Source organism: Panthera onca, chromosome B1 (assembly GCF_046562875.1).
Source record: "Panthera onca isolate mPanOnc1 chromosome B1, mPanOnc1 haplotype 2, whole genome shotgun sequence".
Classification (NCBI taxonomy): Eukaryota; Metazoa; Chordata; class Mammalia; order Carnivora; family Felidae; genus Panthera; species Panthera onca.
Window position 1 is genome coordinate 130,017,733 of NC_138342.1, and position 23,679 is coordinate 130,041,411.

At 34.3% G+C, this 23,679-nt stretch overlaps 1 protein-coding gene and 1 pseudogene across 5 annotated transcripts in view; one reads left to right on the top strand and one right to left on the bottom strand.

Moving 5' to 3' along the window:
• LOC132692989 (large ribosomal subunit protein eL8-like) overlaps positions 1-12,357 on the top strand; it is a 32,049-nt pseudogene extending 19,692 nt beyond the window's left edge.
• The window catches only part of FBXW7 (F-box and WD repeat domain containing 7), a 226,978-nt gene that overhangs the window by 150,824 nt on the left and 52,475 nt on the right, over positions 1-23,679 (bottom strand). The window contains exons 1-2 of one of the 5 annotated variants that reach the window (XM_078445696.2): positions 8,128-8,263; positions 3,988-4,035 (exon numbers count right to left, since the gene is read on the bottom strand). The exons of 2 other annotated variants lie outside the window; for them this stretch is intronic. The gene's annotated coding sequence lies outside the window, so the exon portion shown is untranslated. Of the gene's footprint in view, positions 1-3,987; positions 4,036-8,127; positions 8,272-23,679 lie in introns of those variants that run through there. 2 more of the 5 variants (XM_060654002.3, XM_060653997.3) reach the window with 2 other exon arrangements.

The following is a 23,679-nucleotide window of genomic DNA, read 5'->3' on the forward strand; positions in this document are numbered from 1 at the left end:
TTTATATTAGAAACTTCTAAAGACCGTAATCAGATAGAACTCTACCAAATCGAGGAAGTCCATGAACAGGGAACAAAACCAAAGAAATGAACAGTTGTAATTATTTCAATTAATAGACTGGAAATTTCTGAAGAAAGATCAGAAGTATGGAAACCTTAAGGATTAATAAGAATAAAATTGAGATGACTACTAGATTAAAAGTGGGCTACTCTGGATCAACCTTTTCCTTAAAAACGGGGGGTGGTGGGGGGAGTTCTGAAGGAAAAAGCTTTTAGGAAAACCTCCTTGCATGATGTTGCTACAGAAATTGTACTGGGAGAAAAGGGAGTCAATACTATTGTGTAATGGTTTTCAGACATTTGTACAAAAATAATGTGACATTTAGAATAATCCAAGTCCATTTGAGCTTTCCTCAGTAAGATTAAGTAGTGAAAGACCGTTCTGACAAAGAATAGTTTAATTATTCTATCCACACAACCCTGACCAATATCTCCAAGGTGTATTATGAAGCACATCAGTAGAACAGCAAACTCTAGGACATGAGCTGAGAATCTGCTACCTAGAATATAAAGCAACCCCGATTGATTTCAGTAAGAAATTAGTGGTTTAACTAAAGGGCAACTCCACTTACTCTTGTAAGAAAAAAAGTGTCTCTATTAATATTAAAACCCCCATTTCAAATATAAATAACTCAGAATTAATATACACTTAATTATTGTTAGTAAGCATACAGAACAAGAGAAAGAAAGTATAGTGCACAAAAGCCATTTTGCCTTAATTCAGCCATAAACAGGTTAAACTCTCTTAACTGCCACATTTGACATATACCATAGAAGGAAATAACTCTCAATTAAATCTTTTTTTATTATAACTGAAAATGTAATACCATCAAAAATGACATGTTTCACCTTTTATTTCCTTTTCCAATGCATAATGTCCACGGGTGGTATAAAACAAACTATAAAAATATCACAGTGAAGAACAATGTTACCTACCAATTGACACTTAAGTGGATGCTTAACCAGTGGACACCATGATTTAAAATCAACTAAAAAAAAGAATATCAATAATTTTGGCTCTATAAAATTTCATTATTTGAAGTTAACACAGTGTTAGATAATATGAATGATACAAACAAAAGTAAATTTCCCTAATAAAAATACATTAATCACACTATATTACAATCCTTTGCCCTTACGCAGAAAGCCAACGCTACTAAGAGTGGTGATATTCCATTGTTATATGCCATTTCTCTAAAACCAACATTATAAAACATTATAGAACAATTCATTCTGAAATATGCCTTCAACTGATAAAAGCCACATGATAAAAAATAAGGAACTAAAATTGTCCCATAAAAATCAAGAAGATACATACCTACTAAACTTGAAGGAAAAGTATACATATTCCATATGTAAGTTTACAAATACATCAAAAAATTAGTGCCTACAAATATCCTGCACAAGACTAAAATCAGTAAGATTCTCAAAATTTATTTTCTCCTCCTGGAAAAGATAAAAAGAATTCTGATAATATTGTTAGCCTAAAAGGGCATAGTTTATTAAGGTATGACATCAAATATACCTTAAGTGCCATGATAAACTAAGGTATCCTACAATCCAAAAAAACTCAACATGAATTCACAAGACTATTATCAATGGATATATCACACACAGCTAACATTTTCATGGTAACCCATGGGATCAAAACATAGCATTTTCCTTAAAACAATTAACTAAGGAATTGAAGCACAAATATAAAGATAATTGCTTCCTTTGGGCTTTGGCTGTCAAACACAAAAAATGCCAATGCTTTACAGTCCTGTGGTAATTAAAACCTTGTCACAGATCTAAACTATAAATGAATATTTATTTAAAGATAAATTTGCAGTGTGACACCAAAAGCACAAGCAACAAAAGAAAAAACAGGTGAACTGAACATCATCAAAATTAAGAACTTCTGTGCTTCAAAAGACACCAGAAATAAAGTGAAAAGACAATCCACGGAATGGGTGAAAGTATTTGCAAATCCTATATCTCATAAGGGAATAGTTTTCAGAATATATAAAGAATGCTTACAATTTAACAAAAGACAATCCAATTAAAAAATGAGCAAAAGATTTGAACACACACTTCTCCAAAGAACATATGTAAATGGTCAATAGGCACATGAAATAATGCTCATCATCAGTTATTATAGAAATGAAAATCAATACCACAATGAAATACCACTTCGCGCTCACTTGGATAGCTAAAACAAAAAATGACTAAAAGTAACAAGCGTCTATAAAGATGTAGAGAAGTTGGAATCCTCGTATCTTGTTGGTGGGATTATAAAATAGCACAGCCATTCTGACAGTTCCTCAGACTTAGACAGTTATCACATCTTGCAATTCTACCCTTATTAAGCGCATATCCAAAAGAAAAATATACATCCACACAAAAACTTATACCAGAATGTTCATTGCAGAAGCATTCCTAATAGCCAAAAGGTAGATACAATCCATCAACTGATGAATGGATACAAAAAATATGGTATATAGTGGAATGGTTTTTCCCATAAAAATGAATGACACATGCTACAACATGGGTGAACCTTGAAAACATTACGCTAAGCGAAAACAGCCAGACACAAAAAGACAAATAGAATATGCTTTCTTTTATATGAAATGTCCACAATAGGCAAATTATAGAAACTGAAAGTATTTAGTGGTTGCTTGGAGAAGGGGACTGTGGGGTAGGGGAGGCAGGCAGGGTGTTTAAAGGGAATTAGGGAATGACTGCTAACGGATACAAGGTGCAGTTGAAGTATCCTAAAATTAGATAGTAGTGTCAGTTACACACCTCTGAATATGCTAAAAACCACCAAATTGTACACTTATGGATGAATTTCTTGATATGTAAATGTATTCCAATAGTTACTAAAAATAAATTTGCAGAAATGAAATATATATCATAAGCATATACAATGCAAAGATGATCGCCTCCCTCAAACTAACTCAAATATATGCATCAATGGGGAAGAGAACACATGTTGATTTGTTCTACCTAATGTATCTTCAGGAATCAGTTACCACATTTTATAATAGTAAAAATTTGAGATTTTTATAACATCATTTGCTCCTAAAAATGTACATTTATTATAAATATACAGTAAGCAGAATAGTGTAATTGTTCAATATTTAAGCATCAACTATGATTATAGAATTTTAGAAACACATTTGGTTAAATACATATTGTTTCAAACACATTAATAATCATAATAAGAAAAATCAATGTTTATTATTAAATATCTCTTCATATATCTAGGAAACTTCGATTAGCTAATCAAATAAATTTATTCATCCTTAGTAACATTTCACAGACTACATCAAAACAATTAAAAAACTATATTATGACACTTGATAATCCAATGCCTCACATTGCTGAAGTATATTTAATAATTTTTAAATCTATCACTATTAACCAAAGCGTAAGTTTATGAAATTCTTAATATTAAAATGTTATTACAATGAAATTAGAGACCCCAAAGAGAAAATAGCTTAGGGCCTTACCAGAGTATTTGTCTTCATATTGACCTACAATGGTAAACAGGACCTAATGTAAGGAGGAGTCAAGTAATGGATGGCTAAAGAAGAAATCTGTATTACTGTCACCAGCTAATAGAAAACTGCTACAAAAATCTCACATGAGGAAAATTGTGTTTCCTTCACGAAAGTACTAGCATTCTTGCCCGCTAAGACAGCTCTGCCATCGAACTCTTTTAATACTCAGATTGCACACTAAGAGAATTTTCTGGATACAGTGTATAGAATAAATCAGAAGGAATCAGAATAAATCTATAAAGAAATTCTAGTACCAAGTAAAAATTATAAGAAATATAAATTATATTTGTTATTTACACTGACTACTGTAAACGTCACTAAGGTAACATACATGCAAACTTAAGTAACATGCAAAATATTTAACACTGAAAGTATGTACTTACCAAATACTTAGGCAGCCTGTTAAAAATCCCTCTGCTGGTTGAGATTCCCTAAATAATAATAATAATAACAAAATGAAGAAGAGGAAGAACAGGAGGAGGAAGAGGAGAAGAAAGAACTTTTGAACTTCAGAAGTTACCCCTACTCTGTAAAATCTAGCCAAGAATCCCACTTGTTTTTTTACAACACTTAAACACATCACATGCTGAAACTATGGCACATGATAAATATAAAACAATTTTTCCTAATGTTAGAAATAACTTAAATTTTATGTATAATATATGGAAAAGCTAATGAATTATCAAGATATTGGTAGAGTTTACTAGACTACAAAGAATAAGCTCTATAACAAATTAGATTTCAAAAATTACCAACCAAGACAAGAGCAAACTAACAAGGTCTTAGAGAAGCACTGGTATGTTAAATTCTTCCTGACCATCAACAGACAATATCATACACTACACTTCTGGTATCTGTAGTTACCACCTTGTAAGCAGCACCTAGACAACCTAACTACAGAGTTAAAGTACAGACAAGGAGGTGGAAAAGTCTTTACAAAGTATTCACTCTATTTTTTTTCATTAACATAAGGAAGCATTTTAAATTCAACCTTACACTGACAGAAAAAAATTAAAATATTTTATCTACAATAAAAGGAAATGAATGTATAAGCAGGCAGATTACTTTTACTATTTACAAAAGTTAGTTATCAATAATTTTATAATAAGCATGGTATATACCCTTGCAATCAGGTCTCAAGTCAAAATAATCTTCAAAACAGGGGTGCCCGGGTGGCTCAGTCGCTTAAGCGTCTGACTTCAGCTCAGGTCATGATCTCACAGTTTGTGAGTTCGAGCCCCGCATTGGGCTGACAGCACAGAGCCTGGAGCCTGTTTCAGATTCTGTGTATCCCTCTCTCTCTGTCCCTCCCCCGCTCATGCATGTTCTATTTCTCTCTCAAAAATAAACATTAAAAAAAATTTTTTTTAATAATAATCTTCAAAACAAAGTTCAAAATTCAAGAATAAAGCACTAACTATAGAGATTTTATTGCTTGCCAGGCACATTGCTCACAACTTGAAAAAACTTATACACATTTTTCTTAAATTAGCTTTATAGATTAAAAAAAAAAGTCTTAAAGAAATTAAATCGCCTGCTTAAATATAACAGCTGCCTTTGACTGAACAACCCAATGTCTTTAAGGCACCGTACTCTTCAAAAAAAAAAAAAAAAGTAAAACAGAATACAATACGCAAAACTAGACTGCCTCTTTTAGAGTCAGGAAAAAATGTTTTTAAATCCCTTTTAAAGAATTACCAGAATACAAAATCATGTATCTTACTAACAGAAAATGTTACCATACCAGAACTTAAAATATCACATACAAAATAAAATAAAAATGTTTTCTTATGAGTAAGGCATACCAATAGATTTTCTATCACTACCACTGTTAAAATCAAAATCCATCAAATTCATTACATCCATCCACAGGCCATAAAAAAAGGAAGGAGAGAAAGTATATCAGAGACCTAAACAATAAATTTTAAAACAATTAAGCTTTTGGGAAGCCTGGGTGGCTCAGTCAGTTAAGAGTCCGACTTCAGCTCAGGTCATGATCTTGCAGTTCGTGAGTTCAAGCCCCGCATCAGGCTCTGTGCTGACAGCTTGAAGCCTGGAGACTGGTTCGGATTCTATGTCCCCCTTTCTCTCTGCCCCTCCCCTGCACTCGCTTGTGCACACACGTGCTCTCTCTCTCTCTCTCAGAAATAAACATTGAAAAAAAAATTTTTTTTAAGTAATAAAGGTTTTATGAGAGAAAAATATTGTCATGACTTTGAAATAGGCAAAGATTTCCTAAACAAGACACAAAGATCAACACAACAAATGGGGCTTCATTACAATTTAAAAGTAGTATTCTTTAAAAAGTTAAAATGCAAGCTACAGAGCAGGAGGAAATATTCATAATGCACATGCCCAACAAAGGACTCATGTATGAAAATTTTTTTTAATATTTATTTATTTTTGGGAGAGAGAGAGAGACAGACAGAGCATGAATGGGGTGGGGCAGAGAGAGAGAGAGGCACAGAATCCGAAGCAGCCTCCAGACTCTGAGCTGTCAGCACAGAGCCCAACACGGGGCTCAAACTCATGAACCATGAGATCATGACCTGAGCCAAAGTCAGACACTTAACCAACTGAGCCACCCAGGTGCCCCCAAAATATTTTTTTTAGAAAAACAACTTCAAATCATCAAAAACAAGACAACCCAATTTTTTTTTTTTTAATTTTTTTTTTTTCAACGTTTTTTATTTATTTTGGGACAGAGAGAGACAGAGCATGAACGGGGAAGGGTCAGAGAGAGAGGGAGACACAGAATCGGAAACAGGCTCCAGGCTCCGAGCCATCAGCCCAGAGCCTGACGCGGGGCTCGAACTCACGGACCACGAGATCGTGACCTGGCTGAAGTCGGACGCTTAACCGACTGCGCCACCCAGGCGCCCCAAGACAACCCAATTTTTAAGATAGGCTGAAGACCAAACAAAACTTCACAAGAAAATAATTTCAAAACCCAATAAGCATACTGAAAAGGTACTCAATATTACTATTAGGAAAATACAGACAACATAATAAGATACTATTATCAACCGAAATGTGTAGTATTTATTTAAAAACCAGACAATGCCAAGTGCAAGTGAGAAAGTACAGCCACTGGCATTCTCATACACTGCATGTAGGAATGTAAATTAGTATAACCAGTATGGAAAACTATTTGGAAGTACCTACCAAAGGTGAACATATCCACACCCAATGACTAAGTAATACCATTCTTAAGTATGCAATCAATAGAAATGTGTACATATGTGCACAAGGAGCTATATACAAAGTTTATCACAGCAGCATTATCTAAAGAGCCCAAAACTCCATATAATCCAATGTCCACTAGGAAAGGGGTGAAATAAACTATAGCATTACATGTTCGTGTAATCCTAAACCTCAGTGGAAAAAAAGGAAACTAAAAACAAAACAGGATACATCTCACAAACATAATGTCAGGTGGGAGTGTGTGAGTGTGTGTGTGTGTGTGTGTGTGTGTGTAATTTATTAAATTCAAAAAACAAGCCAAACTAATCTCTGACCACAAAGTCAGAATAGAGTTAACTTTGGGATAAAGGGGTTATTTGATTGGGACCGAACACAGGGAAGCTTTAGAGAAGTAACTATCTTGATCTAGGTTACAATTACAAAGATGTGTTCACTTTGCAAAAGTTTATCAATATAGAAGTATTAATCTACTTTTCTACTTTGTCTGGCCTGGTAGACTCCTCCAAAACTCCAATCAGCCAAAAATTGTCATCAGCGTTCTACTAGTAGGTAGCTGACCACTCAGGTACAGTTCTCAGACATAAGGTGCACAAGTAACCCTTTCACAAAACTGATTTTTTAATCAGTTTAACCATTTGTTCCACCCCCAAGCCAGATACCTGCTTCTTCTAATTCAGGTACTTATCTTTTTTTATTTTTTGTAATTTTTTTTCAGTTTATTAAACTGAAAAAATTTATTTTGAGAGAAGCAGGGCGGTGCAGAGAGAGAGAATCCCAAGCAGTCTCCACACTGTCATGCAGAGCCTGATACGGGGCTCAAACTCATGAACTCTGAGATGGTGACATGAGCCGAAGACAAGTCAGACACTTAACCAATTGAGGAGCCCAGGCGTCTGGGGTACTTCTCTTTCTAAATGGTATTCACCAGGTTACTCATCAAGAGTAAGACTTACCGCTTCTTCTCCGGGAATAAGCTTGAAAAAAAAAAAAAAAAAAAAAAAAAAGAGTAAGACTTACCATTCCCACTTTGGGAAATTTTGATATGAACAAATCTGTTAATTTGAGAGACATCTTAGAACTAAAAGGGGGGGGGGGACCTCCCTTAAGAGAAGTTTGCCTTATCTTCCTAAAAGAGAAAGATCAACTTACTGAATATAAGGAAAACCTCTCCAGAGGTCACACATCTCAGCAAACAAGACATATACTAGGAAAAGGATCAGGATCACAGAGTTATTAATTCTGAAGCTGAGAACCAAAAGATCCCATCCAACATCTAAAGAGCCTGCAGAACTAGACATGGGTTTATTAAAAAAAATTACCTAACTATAATTTCCAGTAATACTAAAGATCCCAAAGAGGACAATAAGGATGTAAGTAGAACAGTCTTCCCCTAAAACAAAAGAGACACAGAATGAATGAATTCAGTGACTACATACCGTTCACCTAGCAACAAATTTAATAAAGATTGCTCATGAACTATAACCATGCAAATATTTGTATTTGAAAATCTTGCATCTTTAAATATACTTATTTATATATGTTATGCTAATGATATATTTCCCTATATTATTTATTATTCCCTATATACTGTTATTTTTTGTTGTTTTCTATTTTAATTTTGTAGGTGGAAAAGCAAGAGGTAGACTGGTGATGAATATAAAAAAAGCAGGATCTCAGCTAGTCAAAAGTTGTAAGTAGTTAGAAAGATCAGATCTTGAATAACCTGGAACAAACATTAGAAATCGTTTCTCAAATTACCCATCACCCATTCAATTTAGCCTAATTACAATATTTCACAAATCAACCCAGTACAAATCAACAGTGTTATCTCCACCTTATACAGAAGTGAATCCCAGTACAACCTTCAAATGTTTTCAAAAACCTTCACCCCATCACATTTTCTGCAAAAGATGTAAATTTACACTTTAAAAATCTCATGTTGCATTTCTATTTCCTGAACAAAGAAGACACAGCACTCAGTATTTATCCTCTGAAGCATCTTGCCTGATTGCTTCAAAACTGCAAAGAAATGCTTAAACAATACTTCAAAGAGTTTGAAAGGAATCCCTCAACATTCTTTTTTTTTTAATGTTTATTTTATTTTTGAGAGAGACAGAGACAGAGTATGAGCAGGGGAGGTGCAGAGAGAGAGGGAGACACATAATCGGAAGCAGGCTCCAGGCTCCAAGCTATCAGCACAGAACCTGACATGGGGCTCAAACTCATGGACTGCAAGATCATGACCTGAGCCGAAGTTGGACACTCAACCGACTGAGCCACCCAGGCGCCCCAGAATCCCTCAACATTCTGATTACCATAGACACTATTTACAAATTTAAAAAGTAAATTCATGGTATCTTTAAAATATCTGACTTGTCCCAGCTGCTACAACACTACGAAATACAAGTTTTGTTGTAAATCATCTACATTTTATATATAATCCTTTTCGCTACACAAATACTCTTTTATAAAGTTAAGCCCCCACCATATTCTTCAACATTCCCACAAACCTTACAAGTATTTCTAAACTCCTCATAAGTTCTTGTAAATTGCCAATTTTTACAATGTACTTCTTTCGAAGCTTGTGCCTTATATATCTTTCACCATCATTTTCACACTCCTTAAGTCAACACAAGCCCCAACTGATCACTTTATTGCAGTGACATATACAACCACTGTGAGAATTCTAAACCCTTTCCAGAAACATGGCCTTTATCTAGAAACATAAACTGCTACCTTGATATCTGCAACTGGCAGATTCTACAATAGATTGAAACTTTACAGGGTCCTAACATCTCATATAATCCCTAAAACTACACTATCCAGACTAAGTTTTTAAAAATGAGGAAAAGAATGATACAATAACCGAAAAAAAGAGTAAAGAATAAACCTATTAACCTTAAACCTGGTACTATAAAATTTGATGCGTACAATTTTAAAGAAAAGAAGAATTTCACAAAATCAAATGTATCAATACTATTTAACAACTAGAGAAAACAAAAGCCCAAAAGAATTTATCTGAAATAATATAAATAGCAAAAGGCAGCCTATCTAAAACCAAGTATTGTGAATCCCAAGATCCCCAAGATCCTTTTCTTTCTTTCTTTTTTTTTAAGTTTCTAATTTATTTATTTTGAGAGCGAGCGAGTGTGCACAAGCCAGCATGAGTGGGGGTGGGGAGACAGAAAGAGAGGGAAAGAGAGAATCCCAAACAGGCTCTGAACTGCCAGCGCAGATCCTAACGTGGGGCTCCATCCCACAAACGGTGAGATCATGACCTGAGCCGAAATCAAAAGTCTGTCGCTTAGCCAACTGAGCCACCCACGTGCCCCCCACCAATATCCTTTTCTATTACCCTACTGGCTTCAAGGAATTAGGATTTAAGGTCTAATCTTATTAAAAAGTTAAAACATTTTCCCTTTCCATTCAAAACAAATTATTCCAACGACCCACAGAGGCATACACATTCCTTCCAAGTGTACAATGAAACATTCACCAAAATAAAACAAGCCTTAACAAAATTTAAAGAATTAAAAGAACTAAAAAAAATACAAAATAGGTTATCTAATGGAACTAAGCTATTAATAAGTAAAAGAAAAATACCTCCCAAAAAATCCCTAAAATAAGAATTCAACTACATATCTAAATAACCAATGGATCAAAGAAGGCTCAAAGGAAATTAGAAAATGAAAATAAATACAACATATCAAAATTAGTATGATGCAATCAACATCGTGTTTAGATGGAAATTAATGGCATTAAATGCCTATATGAGAAATGAAAAAGAGGGGCACCAGGGTGGCTCAGTTGGTTGAGCACCCAACTCCTGATTTCAGCTCAGGTGATGAACTCATGGTTGGTGAGTTTGAGCCTAACATAGGGTTCTGTGATGACAGTGCAGCACCTGCTTGAGATCCTCTCTCTTCCTCGCTCTCTGCCCCTCCCCCACTTGCATGCTCACTCTCTCTCTCTCAAAAATAAATAAACTTAAGAAGAAGAAGAAGAAGAAGAAGAAGAAGAAGAAGAAGAAGAAGAAGAAGAAAAGTTTTAAATTGAAAAGATTCCACCTTAAGAAACTGGGCAAAGAAGAAGAGTAAGATAAACTCAAAGCAAACAGCACGAAGATAATAATAAAGAGCAGAAATCAATGGATTTCAATGTAATTGAAAACAGTAAAATAGAGAAAAATAAATGGATACAAAAGCTAGTTATTTAAAAAGCTCAATAAAATTAATAAATCTCTACCTAGACTAACCAAGGGGAAAAAAAAGAGAAAGATGATATAAATTACCAAGAGGAGTGAAAGCAGGGATCTTCACTATAGACTTTAGACATTAAAATAATTACAGAATACTTATAATAATTAGGTAATACAAATTAATGCCTACAAATTCAGGAACTAAAATGAAATGTATCATTTCATCCCAAAAGAGAAAAACTGCCAAAACTCATTCAAGAAAAAGCAGATAACCTGAATTTTCTGGTATATATTAAAGAAAACAAATTTGTAGTTAAAATTTTTCCAAAAACTAAAATACATGCTTTGAAGTTTCATAACAAAGGCTACAAAATATGTAGGAGAAGTAATGTCAATTAAATACAATTTACTCCAGAAGAAGTAGAATTTACTCCCAACTCAAAGTACCAAAGCAAGACAAAGATACTGTAAGAAAACAGCAGAAACAACATCCTTCATGAACATATACAAAATTCTTCAACAAAATAAGCAAACTCATCTCTCTCCTCCAGCCATCCAAGGTGCTGAAAGGAAAGAAGACGAAGGGGAAGAAGGTGGTCCCAGTCCCTGCTGTTATAAAGAAGCAAGAGGCCAAGAAGGTAGTCAATCCCCTGTTTGAGAAAATACCCAAGAACTTTGGCACTGGACAGGACATCCAGCCCAAAAGGAACCTCAACCACTTTATCAAATGGCCCCGCTACATCCAGCTGCAGCAGCAAAGGGCTATTTTCTATAAACGTCTAAAAGCGCCTCCTGCAATTAACCAGTTCACCCAGGTCTTAGACTGCCAAACAGCTACTCAAATGCTTAAGCTGGCCCACAAACACAGACCAGAGACAAAGTGAGAGAAGCAGCAGAGATTATTGGCCCAAACCTTGAAAAAAGCTACCAGCAAAGGGGATGTCCCCACTAAAAGGCTGCCTGTTATTCAAACTGGGGTTAATACTGTCACCATCCTGGTAGAAAACAAGAAGGCTCAGCTGGTAGTAATTGCACATGATGTGGATCTCATTGGCTGGTTGTATTCCTGCCTGCCATGTGACATAAGCTGGGGGTTCCCTACTGCATCATCAAGGGGGAGGCCAGGTTGGTCCACAGGAAGATCTGCACCACTGTCACTCTCACACAGGTTAACTCAGAAAACAAAGGACCTCTGGCCAAGCTGGTAGAAACTATCAGGACCAATTACAATGACAGACATGATGAGATGTGCCATCACTGGGAAGGCAACATCCTGGGTCCAAAGTTAGTGGCTTGCATTCCCAAGTTGGAAAAGGCAAAGGCTAAAGAATTAGCCACCAAACTGTGCTAGTAGACGCTATTGAATTTTCTGTATATAAAAGTGATGAACAGTTCTCTTTCAAAAAAACATAAATAAGCAAACTCAACCCAGCAATATAAAAATGAATAACAGCTCATAAGCAAGTAGAGTAAGTATACGGCAAGAATACAAAGCTGGTCCAATATTTGAAAATCAAACAAGGAAAGAGATCGTGTTAATGAAGCAAGAAGAACCACACAGCTAATGATGAAGCACTAGACAAAATCCAGCATCCATTTCTCACCAATAAGGAAAAAAAAAAATAAAGCAAAGCAGGAATTTTCTCAAACTACTAAAGGCTGTCTAAATAAACTTACAGCTAATTCTATATTTAACAATAAACAACTAATAAAAGACCAGGAACAAGGCAAAGACATTTATTCGATTCAGCATCATTACTGGAAGCCCTAGCAAGAACAGTTAGGAAAAAATAAGAAAAAAGGCATACAAATTGGAAATGAATAAATTAAAAATGGTATTGGAGTGCCTGGGTGGCTCAGTCGGTTAACCATCCAACTTCAGCTCAGGTCATCATCTCACAGTTCGTGGGTTCGAGCACAGCATCGGGCTCTGTGCTGACAGCTCAGAGCCTGGAGCCTGCTTCAGATTCTGTGTCTCCCTTTCTCTGTGCCCCTTCCCCACCTGTTTCTCTCCCCCCCCCCTCAAAAGTTCATTTAAAAAACATGAAAAATAAATTAAAAAAATAAAAAAATTTTCATTTTTAAAAAATGGTCTTATTTGCATGCATGACAATCTACATAGAAAATGTAGACAAAGGTTACAAAAAAGCTCCTAGAACTAATAAAAGATTTTAACTCATGGAATGTGGGGACCTGACTGGATACAGAATAAACATATTAGGTAAGAAGACTCCAAAGGTGGTTAAGTATTCCATGGTACATCACAACAAGAAACATACCAATGTTGTTTGAACCACTTGGTTCAAGTGGCAACTTACAGATCTTTCTATTTGCAAAGGCACATTTTCTCCTTTGTAATAGTAAGTGATGTGTGGGATAATAATTTGGTATTATGTGTATACCCTGTTTCCAGCAGTCTTTCCTCCAAGGTTTTGGCATTCACTGATGGTTCTGGTCTAAAGTGTTTCACTGGAGTTTTCACTATGATAATATTCTAGTTCTAACATCGCTTCAAAAGGTATTAACTTCTCTCTTCTCTAAATAAGGCTTCCCTTTTCCTTTATCCCTCTTATCACTCTGGACTTCTAAATTATTTTTTCAAATTAAGGTTTTATAATTAATTACAATAATTCTCTCACTAAGGCTTAGATAGTTCCAGATATGGCCACTAGGAACTCCTTTGGAGCTGGGGTTTGGGGGTTCTGCTGATGTGATACAATAGCTTTTGAGCACTTTCTTATTTTCTGGCTGTTTTCTCTGCCCAAGAACTAGGATCTGCAATTTTTCACAGAAGCCTTGGATCCTTTCAGTAGAAACAATATTTAGAGACGATCTTATCAGTGCTGAGTGTAATTATTGCTACTGCAATTGCTGATGCTTATAAGCCCTTCTACTAGAAGGAAGAGGGGACTATATATGTGTATAATCATAGATTAATATTGATATTTCCATTCAATTGATAGTAAAAGACTTTTATTTTATATATATATTTTTTTTAATTTACTTAAATTCAATTTAGTTAACATACAGTGTAGCGGTGGCTTCAGGAGTAGAACCAAGTGATTCATCTCTTACATATAACACCCAGGGCCAATCCCAAAAAGTGCCCTCCTTAATTCCCATTACCCATTTAACCCATCCCCCCATCCACCTCCCCTCCAGCAACCCTCAGTTTGTTCTCTGTATTTAAGAGTCTCTTATGGTTTGCCTTAGTGGCTGTATTTGTCTGTATTCTCTTAATGTTAAATTTATGGTTCCTAATAATATTAATAGGTTAATTTAAATGTCTTGTCTGTATTTTGGAATGGTTTCAAGATTACCATAAATAATATAGTTCTACTAAGTAAATGAGATCAGACTATAGGATTCTTTTTATATATTAATAATATGTCTTGGACATTTTGCTATTTCATGACATTTAGATTTGAATCTTTTTTGGTCAATCTATTAATATTCAAAATATGGATGATGTACTACAATTTATGTAGCCATTTCTCTACTAGTGGGCATTCAGATTGCTTCCAACATTTTGCTACTACAAATGATGCTATAATTAACACTTACATACATATATATGTAAAGATATATAAGCATATATAGATGTATATGTAAAGATATATATCTTTATGCATACTTTTATAAAATCATGCATATTCTTAGAATTATTATTCCTTATTCACAATTCATTTTTCTAAGCTTTGTTAATTTTACTTTTTTAATATGAAATTTATTGTCAAATAATTGGTTTCCATACAACACCCAGTGCTCATCCCAAAAGGTACCCTCCTCAATGCCCATCACCCACTTTCCCCTCCCTCCCTGAGAAACTTAACAGAAGACCATGGGGGAGGGGGGAGGGGAAGAAAAGTTAGAGAGGGAAAGAGCCAAACCATAAGAGACTCTTAAAAACTGAGAATAAATTTTGTTAATTTTAGAAGCTCTGTTATGCTTGTTAAAACTTTGCTACAAATTACAAATATTTTCTACTAATCTGGCCCTCTTATAATATTTTTTCTTAGAGGAGTCTATTCCATTTTAATGGAGGCAAATCTGTTTTCCTTTTCAAATATATGGTTCTTTACATTTTGATATGTTAAAAAAATAACATTGTGCTTTGTGTGTCTATACACTCTCCTCATTTTTCATTTATTAGGACTCTTTCTGGACTCTTCCTGCATCATCACTATCAATGTTTTTAATTACTACAGCTTTTTTTTTTTTTTAATGTTTATTTATTTCTGAGAGAGAGACAGAGTGCAAGCAGGGGAGGGGCAGAGAGGGAGGGAGACACAGAATCCAAAGAAGGCTCCAGGCTCTGAGCTGTCAGCACAGAGCCTGACGCGGGGCTGGAACTCATGAACCACGAGATCATGACCTGAGCAGAAGTCAGACACTTAACCAACTGAACCACCCAGACACCCTTTAATTACTACAGCTTTACAGTATAGCAAGCAATACCATAAAACACTTGTCAGGTTTTTATTTTTAAAACTTCTACTGGATACTCTGATTCATATACTTCATATATTTGAGAATCAAGTTGTCAAGTTCCCCCCTTTTTCAAACTGAAAAAATAAATTGTTGTTTTGATTGGAATTGCATTAGTTTTATGGGTAAAATTTTGAAAAAGTCTACATCTTATAACACTGGGTTTTTCATTTTGAAAAGTAGTAGGTCTCTTCATTTATTTGAACCTTGAATAAAATGTTATTTCCATCATACAAATCTTATCCCTTTCTTGTTAAATTTATTCCTACATATTTCATGTAGCTTTATGGGTTGTAACATGTACTCTACATAAATTTCCAAAATAAGCATGAAGTATTTTTTTCTTAAAATGATAAATGTCAAATACATAAAACAAAAAATCAAAATTCCCATTAAAGAAAAAATAAAAATCAGCAAACTTTGCCTTTAAAAGGTAAAGATAAAATAAGGATGTCCTCCTCTTTGTAGTTCAAATGCACAGTACCATTTATAGAATAAATATGGCAAAGAGCACCTTTTTTGTAATTACTTGGCTATACATATGGGGGGAGAGCAAATAAAAATACTGGCAACTTTGTAAAAGCACCACAGAAAAGGAAGTCAACTGCAATACAATATTACTCATGGCACGTTGTTCATTTAAAATAAATCCACTCAGGAACAGTCAATTAAGCATCCAACTTCGGCTCTGGTCATGATCTCACGGTTCATGAGTTTGAGTCCCACATCGGCCTCTTGTGCTGACAGCTCGGGGCCTGGAGTCTGTTTTGGATTCTATGTCTCCCTCTCTCTCTGCCCCTACCCTGCTCGTACTGTCTCTTTCTGTCTTTCAAAAATAAATAAAAACATTAAAAAAAATTTTTTTAATGAATCCACTCACAACAGCTAATTCAATTATTAAATGCTCAGATGCAAAGTTCCTCGGGACACAAGATTCATACAAAGAAAAATACAAAGCCCGATTAAATGGACAGAAAGAAAATGTAAACACAGTTTACAAAATTAAACAATAATGACAACAAAAATACCAAAAAGACTGAAACCAAGACCTAAGATCAAAATTCTAAAGATGTGGAGAAAAGAAGACAAAGTTGTCCTGATGATATACCTCAGGACTAGGAAGCCTTTAAGTTTTAAACTACAAACCCACAGGGGGCGGCTGAGTGGCTCAACCAGTTGAGCTTCGGACGTGGTTGTGAACTCAAAGGTTCCAGATTAGAGCTCTGTGTTGAGCCCTGTGCAGGGAAGGCTCTGTGCTGACAGCTCAGAGCCTGGAGCCTGCTTTGGATTCTGTGTCTCCTTCTCTCTCTCTGCTTCTCCCCCAGTTGTGTACGCTCACTCACTCTCTCCAACTCTCTCAGAAATAATGAATGAATAAACTTTAAAAACATAAAAAACTACTAACCCATAAATAGGCCTTGTACCTGATAAGCAGATTCTGTCAAATTAATTTCCTAGGAAGGTATCCTAGACACCAAGAAAGTCAAGGGTAAAATACCTTAAAACAATACTTGTCACAACATTCCAGTTTAGTGTCCCTAGCAAAATGCCACCACAGGTAAAAGTAATAAACATATAACTCTCTCATCCCACCCACCCTATCCTCAGTTCCACCTAACATGTGACAATGCAGAGTACAAACTTTTAAAGAGCCTACATGAAAGACAAAATGCTTGTCTTACTTATGTTAAAAACTAACACACATTTGGAGTACTTGGGTGGCTCAGCCGGTTGAGCGTCTAGCTCTTGGTTTCAGCTGAGGTCATGATCTCACAGTTTATGAGTTCAAATCCCATGTCAGGCTCTGTGCTGACAGTGCAGAGCCTGCTTGGAATTCTGTCTCTTCTTCTCTCTCTCTCTCTCTTTCTTTGCCCCTCCCTCTCTCTCTCTCTCCCTCTCAAAATAAATAAATAAAAACTTTTGAAAAACAACACACATTTTGCATTCAATCCTATATTATTTGTGAAGTCATCTTATTATATAATCTTCTAATTACCTAACAGTTAAATTGCTTAACGTTCTTTTTCTTTTTCAGGATTCAGAATAGCCATTTTTTAAAAATTTTTATCATTTAAGTATAGCTAAAATACAATGTCATATTAGCTTCAATTGTACAACATAGCGATCCAACAATTCTACACATTATGTAGTGCTTATCACAGTAAGTGTAGTTAGCTTAACATTTCTACTCTCTAACTCTTTAAGTAAAATTGATGCTCGGACAAATAGTGTTTATCTTTATCCTACGGGTGCATGACTCTCCCTACACACAGGCCAGACCCTACTAAACCATACCACCAAACACTAGAGAAGTTTACATAAAAAGCAAGACCTTACAAAATCAAGAACAAGGCAATACAAACAAAATAGACTGTAACATATACCCTGATGGACAAATACTTTGGTTGAACAGTCAAGTATCTAAATTTCCTATTTAAATCGGGTATAAAAGACCACACAAATTTCTTTTAAAATTGAAGACACTATTAACAGTAAAGGTGAGAAAAATCAAATGATACTAGGTCATAAGTATATATTTTCTTTAATGTTAAGTTCACAATGACAGAAAATATAAGTTCATAACGACTGAAATATATACAAATATATATAGATGTGTTGTATATATATGTATTTCTAATACTTTTAACAAAATTTGTCAAAATAATACCTTTTAAACTAGGAACTAACTAAAAGTAATGTTTGGCCTTCCTTTAAATATAAATATTAAATATGACCACAATGGATATTTTTGATAAGTAGTAAACAATTATATAGTTGTATTCATAATTGAAAGAATTGTAACAAAGATCTTTTAAACTTATCATTTAATTCATCTTTGGGGCACCTGTGTGGCTCAGTTGGTTAAAGCAACGAACTTCAGCTCGGGTCATAATCTCACGGTTTCTGAGTTCAAGCCCACATCAGGCTCTGTGCTGACAGTTTGGAGCCTGAAGCCTCCGAACTGGATTGTCTCCCTCTCTCTCTGCCCCTCCCCTGTTCACAGTCTCTCTCTCAAAAATAAATAAACATTAAAAAAAAAATAATTCATCTTTAATGGCCATTTTACAAGAGTTTTGAAGGTCAAGACCCCTGTCTTCTATTTTGTCTTTAAGAATAATTTTTACAAATGAGTAAAATCTAGAAACATACATTTTCTCTGGTGCCAAACCTGATTCTAACAAACTATCTAGCACTAAGAAAAGAAATAACATATACTAATATACATAACCTTAGCATAAATGTATGTTTTTCAGAAAATTTATAGCATATTCCAAACTTTCCAATTGAATAACCCTATTAGGTGACTGGAAAGTTTTCTAAATGTAAATACTTGAAATTTCTAAATGTAAATACTTGTAAATACAGAAAAAACAAAACTTGGCTGGACATTCCTATAATGAAAGAGTTCTGAGTCTCCACTCCTATACCTTCTATCTTCAATTACTTCCACGTGGAAAATATTCAATTAACATTCATGTCTTGCCTACCTCTTTTTAAAAGGCACTGCATATAAGCATATATCACAGCAAATAACCCAAATTATGTAATCAAACTTCCAAGTATAAACAAATTATTTACAAAAGAGAAATTTGTATAGGCACTCGAAGCTTATCATCTCTTCAAGTCTTTTCCTTAAGGTAGACGAGATCTAGACTAAGACATATTATGTTATCAGTGGAAACTCCATAGACCCACAGTAGTCCATGACATGATTTCAGAGCAAAGTTAGATTCGAAGATCATTTTTCTAATAAACACGGCTACATAAATAAATGTTATCTTAATATAGATGTCTTCCATAAGGCAGTATCACTAAGACCCATCCAAATAGGTTCACTTTTAATAAACTATTTACTAAGTCATGTGATAGTCATGTGATATCTTAAAAAGATCCACTTTACAATATGGCACACTCAACTACATATGATTTTGTTATGTATACAAAAAGGAACTATCATGTGTCACTTATACATCTGATTGAAATATTAAATAAACTTGTAATAAAAATTATATGCCAAGAAACTATGAAAAAAGTAGATATGAATTTAAATATTTTCAATTATTCTGGTGACTTCTATCCTTTTGTCTATTTTGCAAATTCTCGTTAATGTGGTTCTTTACCATTTAAAATGTATGTAACATGGGCCACCTGGGTGGCTCAGTCAGTTAAGCGTCCAACTTCAGCTCAGGTCATGATCTCATGTTTCATGGGTTCGAGTCCCATGTCAGGCTCTGTGCTGACAGCTCAGAACCTGGAGCCTGCTTCAGATTCTGTGTCTCCCTTTCTCTCTGCCCCTCTCCTGCTCTGGTGCTCTCTCTCTCTCTCTCTCTCACTCTCTCAAAATAAACATTAAAAAAATTTTTTTCAATATGTGTAACAAAAAAAATAACCAAGCAATTCTACATTTTATAACTATTAAGGATCATTACATGTCTTTTTAAAAATCTTTATATTAGCACCAGTTTTATTTATTACTCTAGCTCTAGGGCATGGTAGTACATATAGTACTCAATATTTACTGAATAAAATTATTTAACTTTTCTAAGTTTTGGTTTCTTCAAAGTAAAACAAGCATAGCAATACCTACATGTTACAATTGCTTACAATTAAATAAAATAATACATACACACAGAAGGTGCTTAAAAATTAAATAAGATAATATATACACACAGAAGGTGCTAAAATGTCAAGTTGATCCCTTGTTTCAGTAAAAACAAATAATTGTTGCTATTAGTTTAGTTCATACCTAAAAACAAAGCCAAATGATTTTCTCAAAGTTAATATGGGACCAAGATTAGACAAAAATTTTAGGGTAAAAAGAAAAGAGGCTTATCAACCAGAAACGAAGATTTACCATACATTCATAACGGTGAGATCTGCGGTATTGGGTCGAAGAGGCCAATGAACAAGAACACAGAGTCCAAATTCAAATCTGTGTGTATACAGAAATTTCATACATGACAAAGGTAGTATTACAAGAAGTGAGAAAAAGGACTATTTAAATGAATGATTCAGGGACAATTAAACATCCACTAAAAAAGTAAGGTAAAAATATATCTCGACAACATCCCAGTGTAGATCAAACTTTCTAGGTATTATGTTTTACCAACACCTGAAAAAATTGAAACTAAAACTTTCAAAAGACAATATAGGATAATCTCACAAGACATGAAGATTGAAAATGCTATTTTAAATAAGGCACAAAAGCCATAAAAGAAAAAGTTGATATATTCATCATCAAAACTTGACACTTCTGTATTAGAAGGGGTACAACAAAGTTAAAAGTCAAACGACTATATTCCAGGTTCTCATAGGACAACAGCCCCATGTAAATCCAATCTTTCCATACACCCTTCAAAACTGAAAATAAAAAAAAGCATCAACCCAGAGAGCAAATAAAACTACCCATAAACCACACCATTGGCTTAACCATGGCTTAACCCATAAACCACACCATTGGCTTAATCAAGCACAGACTGCATGGCAAGCAGAAGGAAACTGGAGCCTAGAGTAGGTGGAACACATAATTTCCAGAAAGCGAAAGTCTTACAGTAAATAGAAAAGTACTAAGAAATGGTGTCCCAGAGTAGATCAGATTCCTGGCTACCAATGAATAGATAGGGAGGGTTCAAAGTATGAAGGATCAGAGATGGCAGTCTCAGGAAGATGGGACACCCTTAGAGGCTTGGTGGTAAAAGGACAGAAGAAAGCAAAAGGTGGAAATCAAGTGTTTTACAAAAACAAAAAAGAATCTCAAAAGTGTACAATATACAAACCCCTTTCCCCTCACCCTCCCAGACCAAAAAAACAAACAAAAAAATAAATAAATAACCTATACATTAAAGAAACTGCACTTCACTATACCAACAAAAGGGAGAGCTCTTGAACAAGAAATACTATAAGCCAGGCAAATCTCTCACCCCTGTCTACATACAACTGGTAACGCTAAGCCAGGAAATGAATAGAAGTAGTAGACAACACTAATTAAAAAGCTACTATAAGAACATGGAAAGGGGCAGCTGTAGCTCAGTCAGCTGGGCGTCTGACTTTGGCTCAGGTCATGATCTAACAGCTCGTGGGTTCCAGACCCACGTCAGGATCTGTGCTGTCAGCTCAGAGATCGGAGCCTGCTTCAGATTCTGTGTCTCCCTCTCTGCCCCTGCCCTGCTCACACTCAATCTCTCTCTCTCTTAAAAATAAACATTAAAAAAAAAAAGAATTTTTTAAGGGAAAAAAAAAAACATGGAAATTCCAATCCAAACACTTCAGCTAATGAAAATTCTCACCACAAAAAATTCACAAAACTGTCAACTAATACTCCAAATTAAAGTAAATACAGTGTGTGTGTGTGTGTGTGTGTGTGTGTGTGTGTGTGTAAGCAAAAATCAAAAACTCAGAATAGATATTGACAAAACACAGCAAGATATGAAATAATAATTGACCCTACTTGGGAGAATAAACAAAAAGAAAAAAAAAAAAAAGAAGAAGAAGGAAAAGTCAAATCATTTTTTAAATTATAAAAAGTAAGACTGAATTCAAATAAAAACATAAGGGAAAATAAGGAGCAAGAAGACAGACAAGAGAATAAAAATAAAGGAAAAAAGATCAAATAAAAAACCACAGATCTGTGAAGAAGCTATAACATGCATAACTGATAACTACGAAGAATAAAAGCAAAATAAAAGAATATTTAAAATTATAATTTAAAACGTATTTCCAAAAACAAAAACAATTGCATACATGTATGTTGTAGCAGGCAGGAAGAAATATGATATATGTGAATTCTGACAAAAATCTACATACTTGGAAAAACAATCTCAGAATAATAAACTCTAAAACATAGCCTAATAAAATTTTAATAGTAAAAAAAAAAAAAAAAAGAAAACCTTTGGGGGCTTCCAACAAAAATACTGTACTAAGCTTCTTACAAAAGACAGAAGTAAGGTTGGCATCAGATTTCTCAATAGCAACATTCAAAGTGAGTCAACATTGTAGCACCTTTTTCAAGAAATCCAAGGAATCAAAGTGTAAACCAAGGATTTCATATCCAATCAGGTGTCCTTTTAACTATCAAGGCTATTAAAGAAACACAGATTTAAACTTGCATGAACTCCGGAAATACATTAAGCATAGCCCATTATGAGCAATCTACAAAAGAATGAATTTCATACCATCAAATAAAGACAGAGGAAACTTTGACAAAAGCTTTACTAAACAGAGACAACAGTGAATATATTTAATTTTAGATATATTACTAAAACAAAGGTATGGACAAGGACAGAAGAATGGTACTTAAATATTATATTCTTTCACATATTATAATGGAATTTTTAATATGTAAAATAAAGGGAAATAAAAACACAGAGAAGAATCAGCTCTCTGGTGTTAAATAGGTAACAAGTGAATGTCAAAGGATATTCATTTAATGCAGACAAAACAATATTCAGCAGTCTAAGTCCACTGCCAAAATTTAGCCATTAAAACAAAAATATCAACCTTCCTTAAGTAAGAAAATAATTCTCAAAAAGTAGAGAAACAGACCACTATGTGAAAGAATAAAAAACAGCAGTAAATACAACACATCAATCAGAAAAACACCCATCATATCAAGATATGTAAACAAGCTTAAATCTCTTAGTAAAAAGAAAAAAATTCAAATTGCTTATTTGATTGAACAGAAAACAGTATTTATAAAAAAACAACAAAAAAGATAAAAATACTTAAGAATAAATGTAAATGTGTAAAACTTCTATAAGGAAAACTTTAAAACACTTCTGAAACATACAAAAGTAAATAAGCAAATAGAAAGACATCCCCTATTCTCTTGCAAAAGTACCTTATTATCATAAAGATGTTGATTTCCCCAAGCTAATGAGTAATAACATTACTCAAATAAAAATACCAGCAAATGTTTTCCTAGAATTCAATAAGCTAATGCTCAAATTCACTCATAAGGAATATGCATATCTAGTGTTTCTGTGTAAAAAAGAACATGAATAACATACAAACATAAATGCATGCACACACATAAATAGGCTTATTTTTATAAAAAGAAACACAAGGATAAACCAGAAATTAATGAAATTGGTTACCTACAAAGTGAGTAAAAATGGAAAATAGTGATTGAGAAGGAAGACCTTTAAGAATGCTTTTTTATGTAGTTTTGACCCATAGACATGGTAGT